The sequence below is a fragment of the Tenrec ecaudatus genome, chromosome 12 (assembly GCF_050624435.1).
Source record: "Tenrec ecaudatus isolate mTenEca1 chromosome 12, mTenEca1.hap1, whole genome shotgun sequence".
In the NCBI taxonomy this organism is placed as follows: domain Eukaryota; kingdom Metazoa; phylum Chordata; class Mammalia; order Afrosoricida; family Tenrecidae; genus Tenrec; species Tenrec ecaudatus.
Genome location: NC_134541.1, coordinates 25,184,033 through 25,204,818, shown reverse-complemented (window position 1 = coordinate 25,204,818; position 20,786 = coordinate 25,184,033). Strand labels below are relative to the sequence as shown.

General features: G+C 52.4%; 1 protein-coding gene across 6 annotated transcripts in view; it reads left to right on the top strand.

The window, feature by feature from the left end:
- Positions 1 to 20,786, top strand: part of SRC (SRC proto-oncogene, non-receptor tyrosine kinase) — a 49,238-nt gene that overhangs the window by 7,489 nt on the left and 20,963 nt on the right. Inside the window, exons 2-5 of one of the 6 annotated variants that reach the window (XM_075528779.1) lie at positions 9,383 to 9,471; positions 10,782 to 10,812; positions 12,795 to 12,845; positions 19,152 to 19,240. The gene's annotated coding sequence lies outside the window, so the exon portion shown is untranslated. Of the gene's footprint in view, positions 1 to 9,382; positions 9,472 to 10,781; positions 10,813 to 12,794; positions 12,846 to 14,404; positions 14,499 to 19,151; positions 19,241 to 20,786 lie in introns of those variants that run through there. The other 5 variants (XM_075528775.1, XM_075528776.1, XM_075528774.1 and 2 more) reach the window with 5 other exon arrangements.

Sequence of the window (20,786 nt, the reverse complement as noted above, 5' to 3'; positions counted from 1 at the left end):
CCACTTACCAAAGAGGAAACAGGCCCAGAGAAGAAGGACTTGCCCTTGATCACCCTGGTCAGGTTATTGAACCAAGACAACCTGAGCACTGTAGGCCTAGACCTGCCTCATCCAGGCCAACCAGCCCTTCTGGCCCCTCTGTGTGCCTTTGGAGGGCAGCTTGAAGACCAGGGGACCCCTCTGGTAATCTGCCCTGTCCCCAGCTCCAGGGACTGTGCCTTAACCCCAGCTGCTGCCACCCACTAGCTGTGATCCTGGGGGAGTTGGCTCATGGCTCTGCACCTGTGCCTCAGCTTTCCTGTCTGAACAATGGCACTACCCACACCCCGTGTTTGTTCTCAGGGTCAAGTGAGATGGTTGTGCCTGGTGCTCGCTGAGCCAGGCTGGCATGCAGACTCCACATATTAGGTGTTCTTGTCATGTGCACCCAGTGGGGGGCGGGGGGGGCGGCAGGAATGACAACATTCTCCACAAGAAAAGACTGGACTCAGAGAAAGGGAATCGCTCCCACCAGGCCTGGTGGTGTTGGGCTGCTTAACTGCAAGGTCAGCAGTTCGAATCCACCAGTGACTCCATGGGAGAAAGAGGAGGCTTTCTGCCCCTTCCATAGATTTCCAGTCTCGGACACCCACAAGCAGTTCTAGCCTGTCCAGTAGGAGGGCCCCTGTGAGTCGGAGTTGCCTCCATGGCCGTGAGTTTGATGACGACGATGATGATTTTTTAGGCTTTCGCACAATCAGAAAGCACTGAGGCACATCAGTTTTTCCAGATGGGGAATGGAAGCTTAGAACTTGGGCAGGTATACAATCAAGATATCAAGATCCTTTGTGTGTGTGTGTGTGTGTGTGTGTGTGTGTGTGTGTGTGTGCGTGTGTGCGCCCCTTCAGAGAGGGTTGAACTTGCCCTGGGCTGCTTTCTTGCTCTGGGCTCCTGGGCAGGCTGTTCTCTCCCACTGAGCTTTGGATTCTTGTCTGGGGAAGCCCTCCCACTGCCTCGGAGCCAGTCTGATGCACAGTGACCCTGCACAGGATTTCTGAGGCTGCACTGCTGTATGGGGGCAGGCAGCCTCGGCTCTCTCCTGAGAGGCTGGTGGGCTTGAACCCCTAACCTTGAGGTTCGCAGCCAGCACTGCCAGGACTCCTTTGATCTGAAAAATGGGGGTGTGATCATCTCTCTAAAGCATGTTGCCCCAGGCCTGGCCCAGTGTTAGCACTTGGCACAAAGCTGCAGGGAACCAGCTCCTGCCTCATTTCGGGATGCAGTTTTCCCACCTGTGCAATAGGTCTGTGCATATGGTGGGCAGACAGTTCCACCAGCCCCACTATTGTGGCCCCTCAAGCTCTCAACAGCCATTCTGGGGTCAGGTAGGGACGCCTGTCCTGCACGAGTGGATGGGGTTGTGCCCCGTGGATTTTGTCCCTCAGGTGAACCATGTCCCCAAGGCTGGGCTTGGACAGGAGGCTGAGCAGGTCAAGCCAGGCCTTCCAGGTGTTCCATGGCTGCCCATACCAACATCTCATCTCCTCACCTGGCCCACCTGCCTCTGCTTTGTGCCCTAGGCAGATGGCTTCTCTCTTTGAGCCTCGGTTTACTTGACTTGGAGATGGGGGCAGGAGCTTTGACCTCATAGGGCGGTTGGAAGACTCGACCAACATGGTCCCCCAGAGTGCCAGGCTGACAGAATATCAGCCATCAGTTTTTAGGGTGGGCAGGCGTCTGTCTGGCAGGAGTCTGAATGAATGACCATGGTGAGCAGAGCTCACGAGTGAGGCAGCTTGGGCAAAGTGCCCTGGAGCAAGGTGGGGTGAGTGAGTGGATGAGGACCCTCACCCCAAGATTGGACTGGTCTTGCCGGTTGGAGCATGCTGCCCCGGCCCTCCCACTGTTAGAGTTTCTATCAAAGCCTTGGGAGCAGTTGCTAGCTCTCCCAGCCCCCACCCCGCCAGGTGTTCCCGAAGGCCCCAGAACCGGATGAACCACAGTTCTATTTGGGGACAATTCTACTGTTCCCGTTTCGCTCTTGTGCCCTGGTTTTAGAAACGATGTGGGTTTGGTTACTAGTTGGCCATTTGCGAAAAGCCCCTGCCCACCCCGTGCCTGCACCTAGGTGTGTAGGCAGTGCAGGCAGACTTGGCTCAGTGCTGCCACGTAGAATGGCCCTTGGCCTCTAGGCTCGTGGCCTCCCACTGGTGAAAACTGGGGCTTGTGTGGGGTGCCAGGGGCCCCAGCAATGCACGGTGCAAGCAACTTGAACTCTGCAGGAACCTCAAGCAGACCTTGAGCGCTGGCTGCCCTATTTAGGAGGAGGTGCCAGAGGGATGCTGGATGCACAGCACAGGGCCAGGAGGGCTTCCTGGAGGCAGCAAGAAATGATTTGGGTCTTAAAGGGGATGAGTTTACGAGGAAGAGAAGGGTGAGGACATGCCAGGAGCAAGGACAGCATGTGCAAAGGACCAGAGGTAGAAAACTGTGTTTGTGTATGTGTGTTTCGTTGGGGAGGCGGGAGGGAGAGAGGCCAGTCACATGCAAGGTGGCAGGGAGGTTGACCAGGGAGTGCCTCAGACCTTGGCCAGTGTGGCTGGGCTTTGGTACAGGAGGAAGGATGGAAAGGAGGACCAGGCTGGCTTCCATGCTCGTGACTGTTGGCCAAGAGAAGGCAGCCCACAGTGGCCAGAGGGCGAGGTAGAGGCCAAGAACCCCTACCTGGTCTGGCAGCTTGGGGCTTGTCGAGGACCCCTGAGGAAGTGGGTCAGCGAGGACTTCCTGGAGGAAGAGGTCCATGCTACTCACCTGGAGTGTTTACTCCAAAGGCTGATTGGTGCCAATCAGAGGAGGGAGGGCCCCAGCTGGTTTCCACGCTGTACTCCGACATCAGGGGAGGGGGCCAGGCCCCTTGGCAGTGTGGTGTCAGTCAGGACCTCCCGGTGGCCTGGGGAGAGGAGAGCTGTGACAAGTGGGCCGGCCTGGAATTGCTGGGAGCAGCCTGCCCTGCCTCCCTGTGCAGGCTTTCTCCCCAGAGCTCCGTGGGAAGTGATAGGGCCGGCTGGTAGATTTCAAAGGACCTACAGGAGCTCCGGAGGGGAGCTCCGGTGGTATAGTGGTTGTGGGTTGGGCTGCTAACCCAAAGGTCGGTAGTTTGAAACCACCAACTATTCCAGGGGTAAAAGATGGGGCTTTCTACACCGTCTCGGGAACTCACAGGGGCAATTCTACCCGGTCCTCCAGGGGCTGTTAGGGGTTGGCACGGACTCAGGGGCAGTGCATTTTTTTCCCTTTTCGTTTTTGAGGGCAGCATGGGCTAGGCTTGGGGCAAGGGCTCTTGGTTCAGGGCCTGATCCTGGTTTCTTCCCCTCATTGGACAGTCCTTACCAGGGCGAGGGCTTCTGATTGACGGGAGGCCAGGCATGGCCCTTCGTGCCTTTGTGGAGGCCCTTCGCCCTCTTGCACTCAGGGGCCCTTCCTCCCGGGGGCAGGTTGGGAGCCCTGGCTGCCGACTCCTGCCAGATGGGCCCAGGTATGAGCCCAGCCTCATGCTTGCTGCCAACAAGACCATGTGCAAGGTGTTTGCCCATCTGCAGAAATGGGGGTCTCCGAGGGCTCGTGGACTGAGGTTTGGGAGGGCTGTGCCCACCCCTGTGTCAGTCCCTGGGGTCCAGCTTCAGCATTGCTCGCACCTCCCCCTGCTGCCACATCAGGACCTTCTGGGGTGCAGAGGGGTGGCTTCCGGTCTTCCCGAGGCTTTCAGCACTGAAGACAAAGCCCCTTTGTGGAGAGACAGATGGAGCTTGTGAGCCCCCCTTCCCCCCTTAGGGACCCAGGGGGCTGCTAGCCCCTCCTTACCCTGTTCCCCTGGGGTGGGGAGGAGCTTCCTGAGACTGAGAGGATAGGAGACATGTCAAGTGCAGGAGAGAGGGCCATCTGCAGAGGTTTGGGTCAACACTGGTGGGGGGGAGGGGGTGGGAGGGGGCAGCCTTGGCAGACTCTAATCATCTCTGGGCCACCTTCTCAGGGCTTGCGGCACCCCTCCACATTCACTCATTCCCTGATTACTCAGAACCCGCTCCGTGCCAGGCCCTGTGCTGTGGTCAGCGCCTGTCCTGGTGGTGCCCAGACACCAGCTGTGGGCTGTTGTGCATCTTAGACCGCAGAGCATGTAGCCGTAACTGAGATGGACATGACCCCGCCTCATGAGCTGTGTACTCATATGGCCAGTGACGTCATCAAGTTGTGGTCCTTTTGGAAGGAGAAGTTGAAGCCGGGGTCGGGGTGGGGGGCGAAGGTCATCCAGGAGGAGCCAAGTTGATCGGGAGAGTTGCCATAATTTAAGTAGGGTTTTCAGGAAAGGCCTTTCTCAGCAAGTGACCTTTGAGAAAAGACCTGGGGAGAGGGAGGGTGGGAGGTGTGTTGATATCTGGGCGAAGTAGGCCCAGGGCAGGTGGGAAGGCATGTGCAAAGACTCTGAGGCCGTGGTGCATGGGGCTCACCAGGAAAGGGGGAGAGACCAGTGTGGATGGCACAGGGTAGGTGAAGGCGGTATGACTGGGAGGGTCCGACTGGCCAAGACTTTGTTCTTTGTCTTGGGCGTGTGGGGTGGTAAGCGGGTGAGGGGCATGTGGTCTTGGGAGGGCAGGAAGGGGATTTGGGAAGTGGTTTGGAGGTGAGATCAACTGGGCTTGACATAGGAAGTTAGGGGGCAGGTGAGAAAAGGACCAGCTGTCCTTCCTTTCTTGGGCTCCCGGTTCAAGGGTGAGGATGGTGATACTGAGAAGTTGAGTCTCTAGCAGGGCACTCAATCATGTTCAGCCTCCCTCCCTAATCCAATTAGAGACACACAGACTCTGACCTCCCTGCCTTACCCCTGGGCTGGACTGAGCCCTCCAGCCCCTGTAGCTCTGAACATGGGCAGTCCCTTAGGTGAAACGGGCCACATCCATTGGATAAATGACAAGACTGGGGCCCAGCCTGATGACCCCTCCCCTGATAGTCCTGCAGGATTGGGGTTTGACTGCCAATGAGTTTGGGGAATACAGACCCCCAAATTCTAGCCACCATCATCCCTGGATTGCCTTGGGGAGCTAGAGGCTGCCAGGGTTTAGGGAACAGAGCCAGAGGGTCTGGATCCCAACATGCCCGTGCGGACTGGGCCTCAGTTTCCTTGCTGGGAAATAGGTACAGTCAGGGTCAGAGTATGTCAGGTGCTGAACCCTTGTATGAAGAATACAGGAACCAGTCAGTAATAAACTCACACTCCCTGCCACTGAGTCAATGCTGATTCATAATGACTCTGGAGTACAGGGTAGAACTGCTCCTGGAGAGTTTCCAAGACTAACTCTTGACGACACTAGAAAGCCTCATCTCTCTCCCAGGGAGCAGCTGGTAGTTTCAAACTGCCTACCAGGTGGTTAGAAGCTCAAGTGTGGTGTTTTGCACTGTGCCTTCAGGCCTCCTGGTCAGTAATTAGTGAGTCCTTTTATTGCCCTGTGAGCTCAGGCCCTGGGTGTGTCCACCTTACTTGGGCCTGTGGGGTGGGGCCTGGAGTGACCGAGTGGCCTCCTCAGATAACTCTGCTCCTCTGGGTTGCAGGACTCTGGGCTTCGTGCCCATCATGTTCCATGCAGGAATCTGAGTCCAGAAGGGCACAAGGACTTGTTTGAGGTGCTATAGCAGCTTGAGGACAGGGCTGGGTTTTACCTGTGGCCCAGCCCCAGACCTCCACTCACCTGGTTCCCCTCCAGGCCTTCCAGGCCCTGGATGGCCCCAGTGGAAGGGATCCTGACTTGTCCAGAGCAGGGCAGCTGCTGGTTATGGAGTGGGGGCTCGCCTCTTGCCCCAGGGAAGCTGGAGAACAGGGGACATTGAGTTTTCCCCCACGGGGCTGGGAGTGAGTGGGAACTCCATGGCCTACTTACTAGACCCTCCTGGGGCTGCAGAGCCTGTCACCTGTGTCACCCTCCATCTCTGCCAGTGCCAGCCCGAGCCTGCACCGGCCCCTCCCCAGCCACACTGGCAGAACCGGTTTGTGGCCTGCAGCCCTGAGCATGTTTGCTCGGTGAATGCGGGACCAGACACGTTCTAGCTCCCCTGGCCCGCAGACGGCCCCTCGCTCACTCCTCGCTCATTCCTTGCTCACTCAGCAGACATTCCCTGGACCTGGGCCCGTGCTGGGTGGGGCTGGGGGCCTGGAGGAATTTCTGGCTTGCACGTGGCCTTGAGTCGTGTGGTCAGAGGTTCTGCCGTAGGGGCAGGGTAGGCAGGTGGCAGGAGAGTGTATTGGTGGAGGGCATAAGGCCATGGAGCCAGAGAGACTCGGACCAAGGCCTACCACCTCTTTACCCCGAGGGCCTTGAGCAGGGTCCAGCAGTATTTATTGAGCATGTACTACATGCCAGACAGTGTTCTAGCAGCTGGGGATACAGCCCAGAACCCAGCAGACAAGCATCTCCACTGTCCAGGAGCTGACATTCTCGTTGGGGAGACACAAAGCTCGCAGTCCACCAGGAGAAAGGGTGCATCCTTTGTAAGCAGGTGGGGCTGCGGGCCATGACTGGAAGAAAAGCCTCCAGGAGGTGAAGGGCCAGTGCAAAGGCCCTGGGGCACCGAGGGACAGCCAGGAGTTCGGGGTGCTTGAGGAAGCCTGGAGGTATTCTGGGCTTATCTGTTGGGCTGCCAACTGCAGGCTCAGCTGTTCAACTCCGTGGGCGGTTCTCCCCTGTCCTGGACGGTTGGAGTTGGAACTGGCTTTATAGCAGGAAGTTTGGTTTGGGTTCTGGGAACAGAGTAAGGGAAGGGGAGAGTCAAAAGCAATGAAGACAAAAAAAAAAAAAAAGCAATGAAGACCGAGAGGGGGCCAGGTCAGGGAGCACCTCACAATCCTTAAAATGTTGAAATGGGAGGGGCGTGCACCTGGCTGCTTTGAGGACAGAGCCCTGGGGCGGTACAGTGGGTGGTTACCGCTGAGGTCGGTGGTTCAAACCCGCCAGCTTCTCCACAGAGAGCGGTGAGGCTTTCTGCTCCAGTGCAGGTGTTCAGTCTTGGAAACCCTGTGTGGAACGGGTCTGCTCTGTCCCCGAGGGTTCTCTGAGCCGGATTGGAGTCGATGGCAGTGGGTGGGTGGACCGACGGGGTGGAGGGAGGTGGGTCAGTGGGGTGCCTGCTGTGGAAGGGGATGCTGATTTGCCCCTGACTGGAAAGAGGAGAGCCAGGGGTCAGACTTCTTTCTTGGGGGCATGGTTTCAATCATCCTTTTCTCTCTGTATGATGGAGTGGTGTTCGAGTAGTCAGCTTACTATGAGCGATTGCTGAGCCCCAAGCACACCAGCGGGCCTGCCATACCTGCCCCTTCCCCAGGCCATTGTAACACATCTCGGGCATCCCCTTTCATGTGAAATATTTCAATGCATATCTCTGAAGTACAGGCTCACGCTTAAAAAACAAACCACCACAAACAGCCCACAGGGCTATAATCACGTCTGAAAGCGCTCAACAGTGATGTTTAAAAAAACAACCAACTTTCTAGTATGAATTAGGTGAAGGTCGACAGAGCAGATCATGTTTGTATGTTCGGCGATTCACATCCCTCTTGTTTCAACTCGCCTGTTTCACTGCTGAACAGGGATTATTTCTGAAAAGTCCCCAAACCAAACTCAACCGCCATCAAGTTAGCCTTGACTCGTAGGGACCCTCCCTGTTACACCAGGGTTCTGATGGCGGGGCCGGTGCCTCTAGGACTCCCTTCCCAGGCTGTTGTGCGATGGTTGAGGCAGCTTGTGCATACAGTCAGTCGGCAGGCAGGTGTGTCACATATTAGGTTAGCACCCAGCCCTGCTCCAAGAAACTTGACCTTCATTTAATCCTCACCACCATCCTTTGAGGTGGCTGTTACATTCACTGCTTTTTATAGGCGGGAAAGGAGCCCTGGTGTCTCTCTGGGGTATATGGCAGACTGCTAACCCCAAGGCTGGTGGTTCAAACTCACCAGCCGCTCCTCGGGAAAAAGAGGAGGCTTGTTGCTCCCGTAGGGAGCTCTGGTGGTGTAGTGGGTTACACTTTGGGCTGGGAGTCACAGAGTCAGCAGTTCAAGTCATCCCACAGGCGAATGACGAGGCCGTTTATTCTTAAAATAGGAGTTAAGGTCTCTGAAACCCAGAGGGGAGGTTCTCTGTTGCTTAGAGTTGCCACGAGCCAGAATCATCTCGGTGGCAGTGAGTCTGCTCCCGTAAAGATCTATAGCCAGAGAAATTTGACATAGGGTCTCTGTGAGTCTGAATTTGTGTGTGTGTGTGTGTGAGATGGAAACTCTGGCACAGAAAGGTGAAGTAACTTTCTCAAGGTCAGAGCTAGGAGGGGGAGGGAGAGAGCTGAGGCCCTCTTCATCTCTGTGTGAGCCTGAGAAACAGGGGTGTTTCCCTCAGCCTGGAGGGCGGGACAGAGGGGTGTACTGCAGTTCAGTGGGGAGAGCAGGAAGGTGGGCAGGGGGGTTCTGGGGGTGGAGACAGCACGTGTTGAGCCTGGAGCTGGAGGAGAGCTGGGAGCAGGGAGCATACAGACCCGTCCCCTGTTGGGCCTGGGTCCTGTGATCGTGGCCATCTTGTGGACCGCTGTCCCCCGCCCTCAGGCACCAGTGTGCTCTTGCCATCCACCCCATCTTCATGCGAGTGAAGGGAGGGCTGGGCCTTCCTGAGGCCATCTGCGGGCTCTTGGGGGTGCTGGCCACAAGTGTTCCTGCCCACTAGTGTCCCCAAGGGAGATGCTGCCTGGGTGTGGGCGGGGAGGAGGGGGCACTGCATGTTCCCAGAGCGGAGACGCAGCTCCAGCCGCCTGCAGGGAACAGCAGGCGCCGTGGGCAGGGGCCGCCTGGCAGCTGTCCCCCAAGGCCCACCCGACCGGTGAGGCCATGGAAGGGAGGTCCCAACCCCTCTGACCTCTCCAACCCTCAGACGCCCCCCAGGGCAGAGGACGAGACTGTACCCTCTGTAAGGCATTTGTTCTTGGGCATGGGCCTTGGGGGAAGGGGAGGTGGGGGAGGGGTTCAGGGGTGGTGGAGCCACCCTGTGTCCCTGTCTTTCACCTAATTTTGCAGCTGAGGAAACTGAGGCTGGGTGACATCGATGACCTGGCTCCTGGCCTTCCTCCGGATGTCCGACCTCTGAACCTTGGTCCAGGCTGTGTCCCCCTGTCTGGGTCATGCCCCCCACCTCTCATCACCGACTGCCCGATCTTGGACGCTTCTAGAAGAAGCCCACAGTCCTTTAGGGGTCTGCTCATGCCCCAGAAGCTGGGGAATGTTGGGCCCTGACAGAGTGACTATGGGATGGCGCCTCAGCCCCTTGCCCTCCTGATCCTCTCGGACCGGAGAAAACCTTCATGTCCTCTCCTCTTTCAGGCCTTCCTGACCTGACTTGCTGGCCACGCCTCCCTTGAAACCTCACCTAGACCCCCTGACACTTGACTTAGGAGCCAGCTGCTACTCAGGTAAGCAAAGATCCTCCGTTGTCCATCCTTCCACCCCACTCCCCTTCTCACACCTCCTCAGAGGCTCAGTGGCGAGTGGCCAGCTAGGTTGGGGGCCCCTCTGCTCTGAGTTGGAACCTAGCTCTCTGCTTCCTGACTCGGGCAGCCTCCCGGTGGTCCAGTTCCCTCCGGGACTCTTGTGAGCATGGAAGGGGTAGGTGACCCCAGGATGGAGGCTGTGCGTCTTTGAGGGTCCCCTTCCCCCAAGGCCCATGCCATCCTTCACTCAGCTGGTCGAGGTGACTGAGAAGAGCCCAGCCCCAGGATCCCCTTCCTTCTTCTAGCCTGTCCCCTTAGCCCCGAGTGGCAGCCCCCACTGGGAGGGGGGGCAGGCTCAGAGAGAAGGGCAGAACCTACTAGCTTGCTAGGAAGTGGGGCCGTAGACCCATCACTAACGAGTCTGGGCCCAGGTTCCTCATCTGCAGAACAGGCAGCCAGCAGATGCTCCGATGGCGATGGCCATCCCTGACGCCTTGGCTGCAGTCGGTCGGTGCTTGGTCTGCACCAAAGTGACACGTGGAAAGCACTTGGGATGAACAGGTGACCCCTCTGAAAGTCTGCAGGGAGCACAGGGTGTTGGGCAAAGGACCCCCCTGTCCTTCAGGAGGCCCTAGGGCAGCGGTTCACAACCTCTGGGTCTCGACCTCTTTGGGGGGTTGAACGACCCTTTTACAGGGGTCTCCCGATTCATCACAGTAGCAAAATGGCAGTGATGAGGTAGCAAGGAATATAATGTTACGGTTGGGGGGTCACCACCACATGAGGCACCATATGAGAGGGTCGCAGCATGAGGGAGGTGGAGACCATGGCCCTAGGGAAACAGGATGAGAGGCGGTGGAGTGCAGGGGACGCAGTGCCATCTGTGAAATGGGAGCACAGCTGGTAGTCTGCCATGTCCTCTAGCCTCAGCACCCACCCCCGAGGGTGGGCCAGGCTGGGGTACCTGTGCCTGCGGGCTGTTTGGAGAAGGCGTTAGGACCCAGCTGGGGAGCCTCAGCCACCCCAGCACTGCCATTCTGGGGCCTCGGCGCTCTCACAGGGTGAGAGTGTGCGGTGTTTGGCACTATGGAGGCCTGAGGCCCGGCCCCGCCTTACCCATGCCTGCTGGGTGGCACTAGCCCAGCCACTGCCCCTACCAAGGGGCCCTGCTCAACTCTGAGGGTCCTGGTCCAGTGGGACCAGTGGCCTGGGGGCAGGAGTGTCACCTTGGATGATGACCCGAGCCCCTGACCTGGCTTCTCTAACGAGTCTCTCCGTGCGCCCTCCCCTAGATGATCGGGGAGCTCAGAAGCAGCAGTGACAGTAAGTGCTGGCATGACAGGAATAGTTGGCTGTCTTTGACCAAGCATGGCCCCTGAGTGATGCTTGTACTTGGCCGTGGAAGCTGCCTGGGGAAGAGTGACTATGGGTGTCCCTGTGGCATCCAAGTGTCCCCTGGGGCCCAGGGAGGCTGGACAGGTCCCCCCTTAACTATCCGGCAATCCTCCCTCCCTCCACTGGCTAAAGGAATGGCTACCAGCTGGCTGATCCCTTCCCCCCACCCTCTGTACACTCCCTGCAGGGTTGCTGCCTCCCCTGCCCGGGGCCACTGTTATCAAGGGACATTCCTGGGCAAGAGAATGGCCCTCAGAAGGGTCTCACTTGGGCTCATAGAGGCTGGAACCTCCCACCGATGGGCCCGTGACATGAGGCTGCAGACCCAGGCCAGCTGGTTTGGCCCCAGTGCTATCTCATTAGGCCAGCAGTTTGACCTCTCTGTGCCTCTGTTTGCTCATCTGCCAGTCAGGGCACCACACAGAGTGGTGTCAGGATCCCCACTGGCTCATGCCTGCAGATCAAGGCCGGGGAATGATTTTTCTGCTAAGGGCCATATGGTTGCTTACAACATCTTTCACAGCCCTTACAATCGTATTGGCTTGAAAATTAGCTGCATTTGGCCATTTAATTAACTCACCCCTGACTGGACGGCTGGAGCGGCTTCTCTTTCGTGATGTTAGCTGGCACTGATGATGCTCGGGCCCGACCTTCGCCTCCCCTGGTGTAGATAGAGCGTTCTTTGCAGGCCACCTGACTCATGGGGGTCCCTGCCCATTACTGCCTTGGAGGCAACCCCAGCTCTTGGCGACCGTTGGGACAGAGTAGCACTGCTCCCCGGGGTTTCCGAGGCTGTGAACCTTTAGCAGAGCAGGGAGGTGCATGTTTGTTCTGTAGAGCGCCTGTTGGATCTGACGCCCATGCTTAACCCACAGGGCCACCAGGGCTCATGGCCAATCGACCGGCAGTGGTTATCTGACCCCCAGTTGTCCTTCCGTTCTGTGGGCCCTCCAGTTTAGACGGAACATCAGGAAGGACCCCCGTGAACTGTCTCTAGCCTTGGCCTGTGGTTGTGAGCGGAGGAGAGTCAGGAGGAGGGCGCCGGCTGGGTGTGGACTCGGACAGGCCCACGCCCTCTTGGAGCTTCCATTTCTGGCTCTGCGAGCACTCGGACCTGGGTGAAGCTCTGTCCCAGACCCTCTGTGGTCCCCACTACTGCACGCTTGTGATTGATTCATCCCTTGGCAGATTTACCCATCTGGCTTTTGATTGTCTTTTAAGGAGTCTCCATGCCGCTGGTGGGCACGGGGACTGCTGACTACAAGGTCGGTGGTTCACCCCCCAGCCACTCCTCAGGAGGAAGATGAGGCTATTTGTTCCTGTAAAGAATTGAGCCTCCCAATCCCTATATAGGGTCTCTATGGGTTGGAAGGGCCTGTGGCAGTGGGCTTGACTTTGCTGGCAGAATGATGATTCCATGGTTTGAGCCAATCAGCTGCTCTGTGCGAGAAAGCTGAGGCTGTCTGCTCTTGTCTAGATTTGAAATCTCAGAAACCCGAAGGGATAGCTCTGCCCCTCTGCCCTGTCCTGTAGGGTTGCTAGGACTTGGACTTGACTCGCTGGCCCTGGGCTTTAGAGTTTGGTCCCCCCCCCCCCTACAGTGCCTGGTGTATAGGAGGCTCTGAGGAAGCCTGTTGAAGAACAAAGGAATAGGCCAACAATGAAGTGCACCCCAGGGTATTCCTGCTTCCAGCCCTTTAATACCCTTCCGTCACCTCCAGGAAGCCCAGGTCTCCCCAGCCCGAGGGGACTGCTTGGCCCTGCTCTCTGGTGGTAACTGTTCTAACCCACCTCACTGCACCGAGTTCAGTAACTAAGATCATTAACTGGTAAGGACCATATTCACACCGTGCTTAGATTTACGAAACAGCTTTGCAAAGTGCATATTAATATTATCTCTCCCTTCACAGAGCAGAACACCAAGGCCCAGCTATGAGAGAGCGAGCCAGGATTTGAACCCGGTAAGCCTATGTTTATTCTTGAGAAGAAGAGAAAAGAGCACACACACACACACACACACACACACACACGACAGGGTAAAGGAAGTCTCCCTCACAGCCGGGCCTCCTCGCCAGAGGCAGCCTCTGGAAAGGTTTTCCCTGCGTGCCCTACTGGAGAGATCCAGGCCCATAGAAACACGCGTGTAAAGCGCCGTTTCTGCAGCTGCCTCTTTTAACAGCGAGCCTCAGACCCAGCGGGCACTGCATCTCTGACCTTTTTCATGACTGCAGCGTACTCCAGCTCTTGGACAGAGGTGCGCTTTCTTTGGCGCAGTGGAGGGTCTGTGTTGTGTAGTCCTTTGGTGAGTATCGGCAATTCTGCCACGTGTGTCTTCAGTCAACACGCCTTGTGCTCCCGTCTGAGGTACCTGCAGGATTTGTTCCAAATCGCCGAGTCCGTGGGTGCGTGCAGCTTGTCATGCCGAGCGAAGCCGTCAGGCGCGCGGCCTGAAGTAGGCGAGCACCATACCCGCTCACTGTCACCAACAGGCAGTGAGTGACTGGTGGGACCTTTGCCAATCCAGTAGGAGGAGGGTGGCCTCTGGGACCGGCTTAATTTTTCCTTTATAATATCTCATCGTTAAAAACCACCCCCCCCCAACACATACATACACACACACACTCTCTCTCTCCCTCTCCCTCTTCCCCTCCCCCCTCCCTCCCTTCTCCCTCCCTCCCTCCTTCCAAACAGTTGCTATGAGTCGACTTTGACTCCAGGGCAGATTTTCTGGGGAGGGCGGGGACTAGATGGCCATGCCTTTCTTCTGAGGTCCTCTGTGGGTGGAGGTGGGTGGAGGACCTTTCAGTTAGAGTCCAGCGAGTGACTTAGGGACTCGTTCACACCCCTGCGATTCACCCACGGAAGACATGTCGCCCAGTGACGTTGAGAACGGTGTCTGTACAGAGTTGTGCAATCAGCGGTAGAACAATTTCATCATTCAGCCTGCGCCCCTCAGCAGTCCCTTCCCTCCCCCCGCCCTCGCCTTCCCCCCAGCCCGAGGCCACTGCTCACTCGCTTTCTGTTTCTCTGTTTGCCTGTTGTGGACATTCCATCCAAATTGGATCATGTACTACGGGCCCCTGGGCATCTGGTTTTATTTTGGCATTATGTTTTACAGTTCATCAGGTCTTGGCATTAGTCAGGACTTGATGATGTTTTGATTGCCAGATGATGTTGCATGGCCATCCCACGTTTCGCGTGTGTAGTCTTCAGCAGCTTGGCTTGGGGATGTCTACTTGCTGGCTCTCGGGAATATTGTTGTTGGGAACAGTCCCTCACAAGTTTTCAGATGGACGTTTCTCATCGACCTTGGCCTTGACCTGGTGTCACTTGACGTGTGACCTCGGAGAAACTGCTGTCTTACATCCGAAGGATCATTTACATTCCCACGAGCCTTTCCATGTCTTCCCATTTCACGAAAACTTATTATCCATTTCTTGGGGGAGGGGGTGGCATAGGGGGGGTAAGTTGGGTTGATAATCATCAGGTCAGCAGTTTGAATCCACCCCTCACTCCATAGGAGGAAGACGAGGCTTTCTATTGCTGTGAACAGTCACCATCTTGGAAACCCACAGGGGCAGTTCTACCTATGAGTCGAAGTTGACGGGGTGACAGTGAGTTTGGTTTTGGTGTTTTGCAGGCATGACCAAGCATTTTGCCTTTCTAGTTGATTGGCATTCGTTGTCTTCATCCTTCACCACTGTGTCCATCACCAAGGACAGAAGCACAATGTGCCCAGAGCCACAAGCCTTGCTTTCCCCTCCCTCCCTCCTGCCCCTCACCACAACCAAGCCAGTCACTGCCATCGGGTGGACTCCAGCTCACCGTGGCCTTGGAGGACAGGTAGAACTGCCCTCTACCTGGGGGTGTCCAAGACCATAAGCAATTCTTTCTTTTTTTAAAATTTCTAAGCATTTTCTTCTTTTTAAGTTCATTTTATTGGGGTCTCTTACAGCTCTTATAACAATCCATACATCAAATGTATCAAGCATATTTGTACATAGGTTGCCATCATTATTTTCTAAACATTTACTTTCTGTTTGAGCCCTTGCTATCAGCGCCTCTGTTTTCCCTCCCCACCTCTAGCGACCCCTTGCTAAGTTATGTTTTTATTTTCATATCTTACACTGACTGCTGTTTCCCTTCCCCCATGGTACTTTCTGTTGTTTGCTCCTTAGGGGTGTGTACGTGGGATTATGTGTCATCGTTGCGATCGGTTCGCCCTTCCCCCAACCCCCTCTCCCCTCCTCTCCCCACCTTCCCCCTACCCTCCTGGTGTCACTACTACGTAACTCTTTATGGAGGAGAAAGTTCACATTTCTCCTGCACAGTGGCTAGTGGTTTCGAACTGCAGACCCATTAATAAACTCTGTTCTCTGTCCTTGCCTGTGCTTTAGATGGTGGTCATCCCAGTGGGTGTGATGTAGCAACTCATTGTGGTTTTGATTTGCATTGGCTTGCTGACTAATGATATTGAACATCTGTTCACATGCTGATTGGTCATTTGTGTGTGTGTGTGTGTGTGTGTGTGTATTGTGGGGGGAAGGCAGAAATATCTCCTCAAGTCCTTTGTCCATGAACGTTTTTTCAATTTTAGTTGAGTTTTAGGAGTTCTTCAGATAGTCTAAGGAGGCCTGCCTGGTTCAGTGGTTAGCAATTTGAAAGATGTGGCAACTTTGTCCATAGGGATGGGTCACCTTGAAACCCCGTGGGGCTGCGCTCTGTCCTGTAGGGATGCCCACTGAGTCGAACGAGGCCGAGTTGGATGGCAGCGGGTTTTGTTTTAGTTCCTTCATGAGACAGACAAAGGGACCCCAAAAGGCTTGTGGATCTCTCCATTCCATTTTGCCATGAACTTTTTTGAAGTCCCCCTCGTGTGATTTACAAATATTTGTTCCGGTTCTGTGGACTGTCTTCATTCTCTCTCTAGTGTCTTTGCATGCACAACATTTTTAATTTTGATAAGCCCAGTTTGTTTATTTTGTCATTGGCTGTGTGTTTTTGGTGCCTTACCCAAGAAACCACCGCCAAACCCAAAGCCATAAAGATTCCCCCTGTTTTTGTCTAGGTTTGGGCGTGTAGTCCACTTTGAGCTCAGTTTCTCACGTGTCAGGAAGGTGTACCCGTGTCTGCATGTAGAGATCCAGCTGTTTCTGATTCCACTGAATTGTCTTGGGGCCCTTGGTAAAGATCAAAGGGCCAGAAAAATGAGAGCTTTTGTCTGCGCTCTCAGTTCCGTCCTAATGGCTTACCTGTCTGTTCTTCTACCAGTATTATCTCGTCTTAACTGCTATAGCGCTGTAGTACGGCATTTCTATCCAAATAACACGTCCGTGTAGCTCTGTATGTATTTTGGTCAACCACTCCCCACCAACTATTTTCGCCACAGCTGCCATGCTCATTTATTTCACATACAGCAAGTAGCGTAGCATGTTTACAAACTACCCGGGGACAGGGTGGCACAGGGCCCGTCAACGAACAGGCATAGAAAGGCATGCATGTTATTTGCACCACAATGATGAATTCTGTAATTGAAAAATGTGCGTCCTCAAATGCTGTTCTTTCCCAAGATTACCCTATTCTAGGTCCCTTGAGTTTCCCACATGCATTTTAAGATCAGCTGATCAATATTGGTAAAGGCGCCAGCTAGGATCTTGATGGGAATTACATCAGGTTGGGGAATATTGAGTCTTCCGGGCCATGGACAGGGGATGCTCCCTCTGTTTTTAGGTGCACATTCGTTTCGTTGTACAATTTCTGTTGTTTTGAGAGTGTGAACTTTGCACGTCGGTCATTTTTATTTGTAAGCATTTTATTCTCTTTGGTGCTCATACGGATGGAATTGCTGTCTTCGTTTCATGTCTAATGTGTAGAAGGGAGAAAGCGAGACTTTCTACTTTGTTAAGAGTTAGTCTCAGAAACCCACGAGGCAGTTTTAGCCTGACCTACAGAGTCTCTATGAGTTGGCATCAACTTGATGGCAGTGAGTTTTGGGTTTTTTGGAAATGTATTGAAACAAAATAGATTTTTATATATAGCTGGGCTCTGATTTAGGACGTATTTGAGTTAGGACAAACCTCATTTATGACTTTGTTTGTTTTTTGGTGGGTGCATGTTATCACTAGGAATATATACTATATGCAGTGTTAAATTACATATGGAGATTTATATGTAATATTTGCAAACCCCAAAGACAAATTGTATTCATGAAGATACTGAAACAAAGGCAGTAATAATGAAAATGCTTTAAAAATAATTGTGTGAGTCTGGGTAGACTAGAGAAACAAATACACTCATATGTGTATAGGAAAGAGCTTAATGTACAAGAGCAATTGATTATTGAGAAAACATTCTAGTACAGTCCAGATCAAGTCCATAAGTCCAATAGTAGCCCATATGTCCAATAACAATCTATAAAGTCCTTTTCAGACTCACAGAACACATGCAATGATGCCGAATGCAGGAAGATCACAGACCAATGGGTGCAAAGTCTTGTGGATCCAGTGGCGGGAGAAGCATTTCAGTGCTGACGGGTCTCCACGTGGCTCCTCCAGTTCCCAGGGCACAGGGGGTCTGTCAGCATAGTGCCATGGGTCTTGTTAGTAGAGCCTCTCTCAGGGAGAGAGACCTGTCTCCTGCTTCTGAGGAGGAAATACAGGAGTTCCCAGAATCCTCAGGGGAAGGCCATGCCCACACAGAGACCTTATTGGCTATGGCCCGACTGACATTCTAGACCCCACCCTTTCACTCTTAATCCTCAAGACCCAAATTGACACCAGATTACATAATTACCACAATAATGTGTTCACCTTAAGGCAGAACCAATAAATGATGGAGCAATCGTATTGGAGCTTGGACGTAACTCTGGGGTCACATGTATTAATGGTGTGTCTTGCAACCTTGCTGAAATTTGTTCATTCCTTCTAATAGTTTGAATGATTCCAGTGGAATCCTTAGGTTTTCCTATATGTCAGGTCACAGCATCCCCTCAGACTTGGTTTTTACATTTTAGCAATCTGGATACTCCCCCGACCCCCATCTAATTGCACTGCCTAGAGCCTCCAGTACAGTCTTGGAGAGACGTGACCAGAGTGGGCATCCTGTCTTGCTCCTGATTTTGGTGAAAGTCATCTAGTCTTTCCCCATTAGGTATGATGTTAGATATGCTTTTTTGTTTTCATGTCATTAAATTGCTTCTGATGTGTAACAGAACTGCCATGTAGGGTTTCCAAGGTTGTAATCTTGGAATTTTGTTTTTCTCCTGTGGAACTGCTGGTGGGCTTGAACTTCAGACCTTTTGGTCAGCAGCGGAATGCTTTAACTACTCTGCCATGAGGTCTTTTTATCAGGTTGAGAAAGAAATTCCTTTCTAGTCCTAGTTAGTTGAATTATTATTTTTTTTTTACTCATAATGAGTTGTTGGGTTTTACCCAACAATGGTTTTTTTGGGCATCTATTGAGATTATCATACGGTTTTGATCCATTGTCTTTTGATACAGTATATAACACGAATTGGTTTTCAGATGCTAAACTAACCTTGTACTCCTGGCATAAGTCTCAATTTGTCGTGAAATATAATCCTTTTAATCTGCTGGATTCCACTTGCTAGCATTTTGTTGATGATTTTTACGTCCATGTGTTCCAGGGACACTGGTCTGTAGTCTTCTTACGGTGTCCTTCTCTGGTTTAGGTATCATGGTGATACTTGGCTTAGGATGAATTGGGATGTGTTCTCCAGTGACAAATTAGTACTGGTTTTTCTTTACATGACTGGTAAAATCAGTGAAACCACTTGGATTCACCCCCCACCCCCATCTCTTCAAATTTTTTGTTATTAATCTATTCAGATTTTCCACTTTCTTCTTGAGCCAGTTTTGATAATTTGTGTTTCTAGGAATTTGTTCCCACATTATCTAATTTGTTCATGGATGATTCCTCATAATATATCTTTTAAATCCTTTTTATTTCTGTAAGCCATAATTCATCTTTTGTTAATGTGGTTAATATCTTCCCTGAATGTAGTGATGTCTTTTCTTTTATTCCCAATTTTTGTAATTTGTGAATCCACCCCCCCACCCCACCCCCATTTCCTTTCCATTTCCTTAGCTAGTCAAGGTTTGCCAACTTAGTTGATCTTTTCAAGGAACCAACTTTTGAGTTCATAGATTTTTCTCTAGCGTCCATTTCATTCCTTTTTTAAAAAAACTAATATTTATTATTGCCTTCCTTTTACATGCTTAAAGTTTAGTCCACTCTTATTTTCCCAGTGCCTCGAGGTAGACGGTGAGGTCCTGGACTAGAGAGCTAGGCATCACAGATGGACGTTTCCTGATAAGCACCCCTTCAGTTGCAGACTGTAAGTTGTCACACATTGCATTTCACTTTCACTCGTCCCAACGCATTTATAATTTCTTCTGTCCCATTTCTCTGACCCATTAGTTATTTAGCAGTTTGTTCAGTTTTTCCACATAGTTGAGTTTTATGCATTTCTTTCTGCTATTGATTTCTAATTTCATTCCATGGTCGAGAACATAGTCTGTATGCTTTCAATTTATTGAGGCTTTAATTTTATTGAGGTTTTTAAATGTACTGAGGTTTGTTTTATGGCCAAGCCTATGGTCTGCCCTGGAGAATGTTCGGTGTGAACTTGAGAAGAACGTGTATTCTCCCGATGTTGGGTGATGAGCGTTTTAATTGCATTTCATTTATGAGCGATGGTTAGCTTCTTGCTTGGTTTAAGAGCCTTTTAGTTTGCTATTTCTGTGAGCTAGGTTTCATATTTCATGGTTGTTCCTTGTGTAAGAATGGGGAAAACCCTTATTCATCATATGAATTGCAATCATTTTTCTTGATTTTATTGTCTTCTGAATTGGGATCATGTAGCCATTGTAGATTTTTATATAGCTTGATTGATCACTTTTGAATGATTTCTAGGTTTTGTATCATATTTAGAAATGCTTTCCTTATTCTAAGACTAGAAAATTAATCCACTTTCTTAGAAATTACCCCCTCACCCCCTGGTTTAAATATGATTAATCGGGACTTATTGGCATAAAGAGTGAGGATCAAGATACAATTTTGTTTCCTGATAGTGGGTCATTTGTTTCAACTCCATGTCTTCTTTTTACAAGTATATCATTTTATTGGGGCTCATACAACTCTTATCACAATCCATACATCAGTCGTGTAAAGCACATTTGTACATTTGTTGCCCTCATCATTCTCAAAACATTTGCTCTCTACTTAAGTCTTTGGCATCAGCTCCTCATTTTTACCCCTTCCTTCCCCACTGCCCCCTCCCTCATGAATCCTTGATAATTTATAAATTATAATTTTGTCATATCTTACACTGTCCGATGTCTCCCTTCACCCACTTTTCTATTGTTTGTCACTCAAGAAGGAGGTTATATGTAGATCCCTGTAATCAGTTCCCCCTTTCCACCCCACCCTCCCTCCACCCTCCTGCTATCTCCATTCTCACCACTGGTCCTGAAGGGATCATCTGCCCTGGGTTACCTGTGTTTCCAGTTCCTATCTGTACCAGTATACATTCTTTGGTCTAGTTAGACTTGCAAGGTAGAATTGGGATCATGATAGTAGGGAAGGGGAAGCATTTAGGAACTAGAGGAAAGTTATATTTTCATCGTTGCTACATCGCACCTTGACTGGTTCATCTCCTCCCCTAGACCCCTCTGCAAGGGGATGTCCAGTGTCCGATAAATGGGCTTTGTGTCTTCACTCTGCACTTTCCCCTTCATTCACTATGGTAAGATTTTTTGTTCTGATGATGCCTTATACCTGACCCCTTCGACACCTTGTGATCGCACAGGCTTGTGTGCTTCTTCCATGTGGGCTTTGCTGCTTCTGAGCTAGATGGCCATTTGTTTACCTGCAAGTGTTTA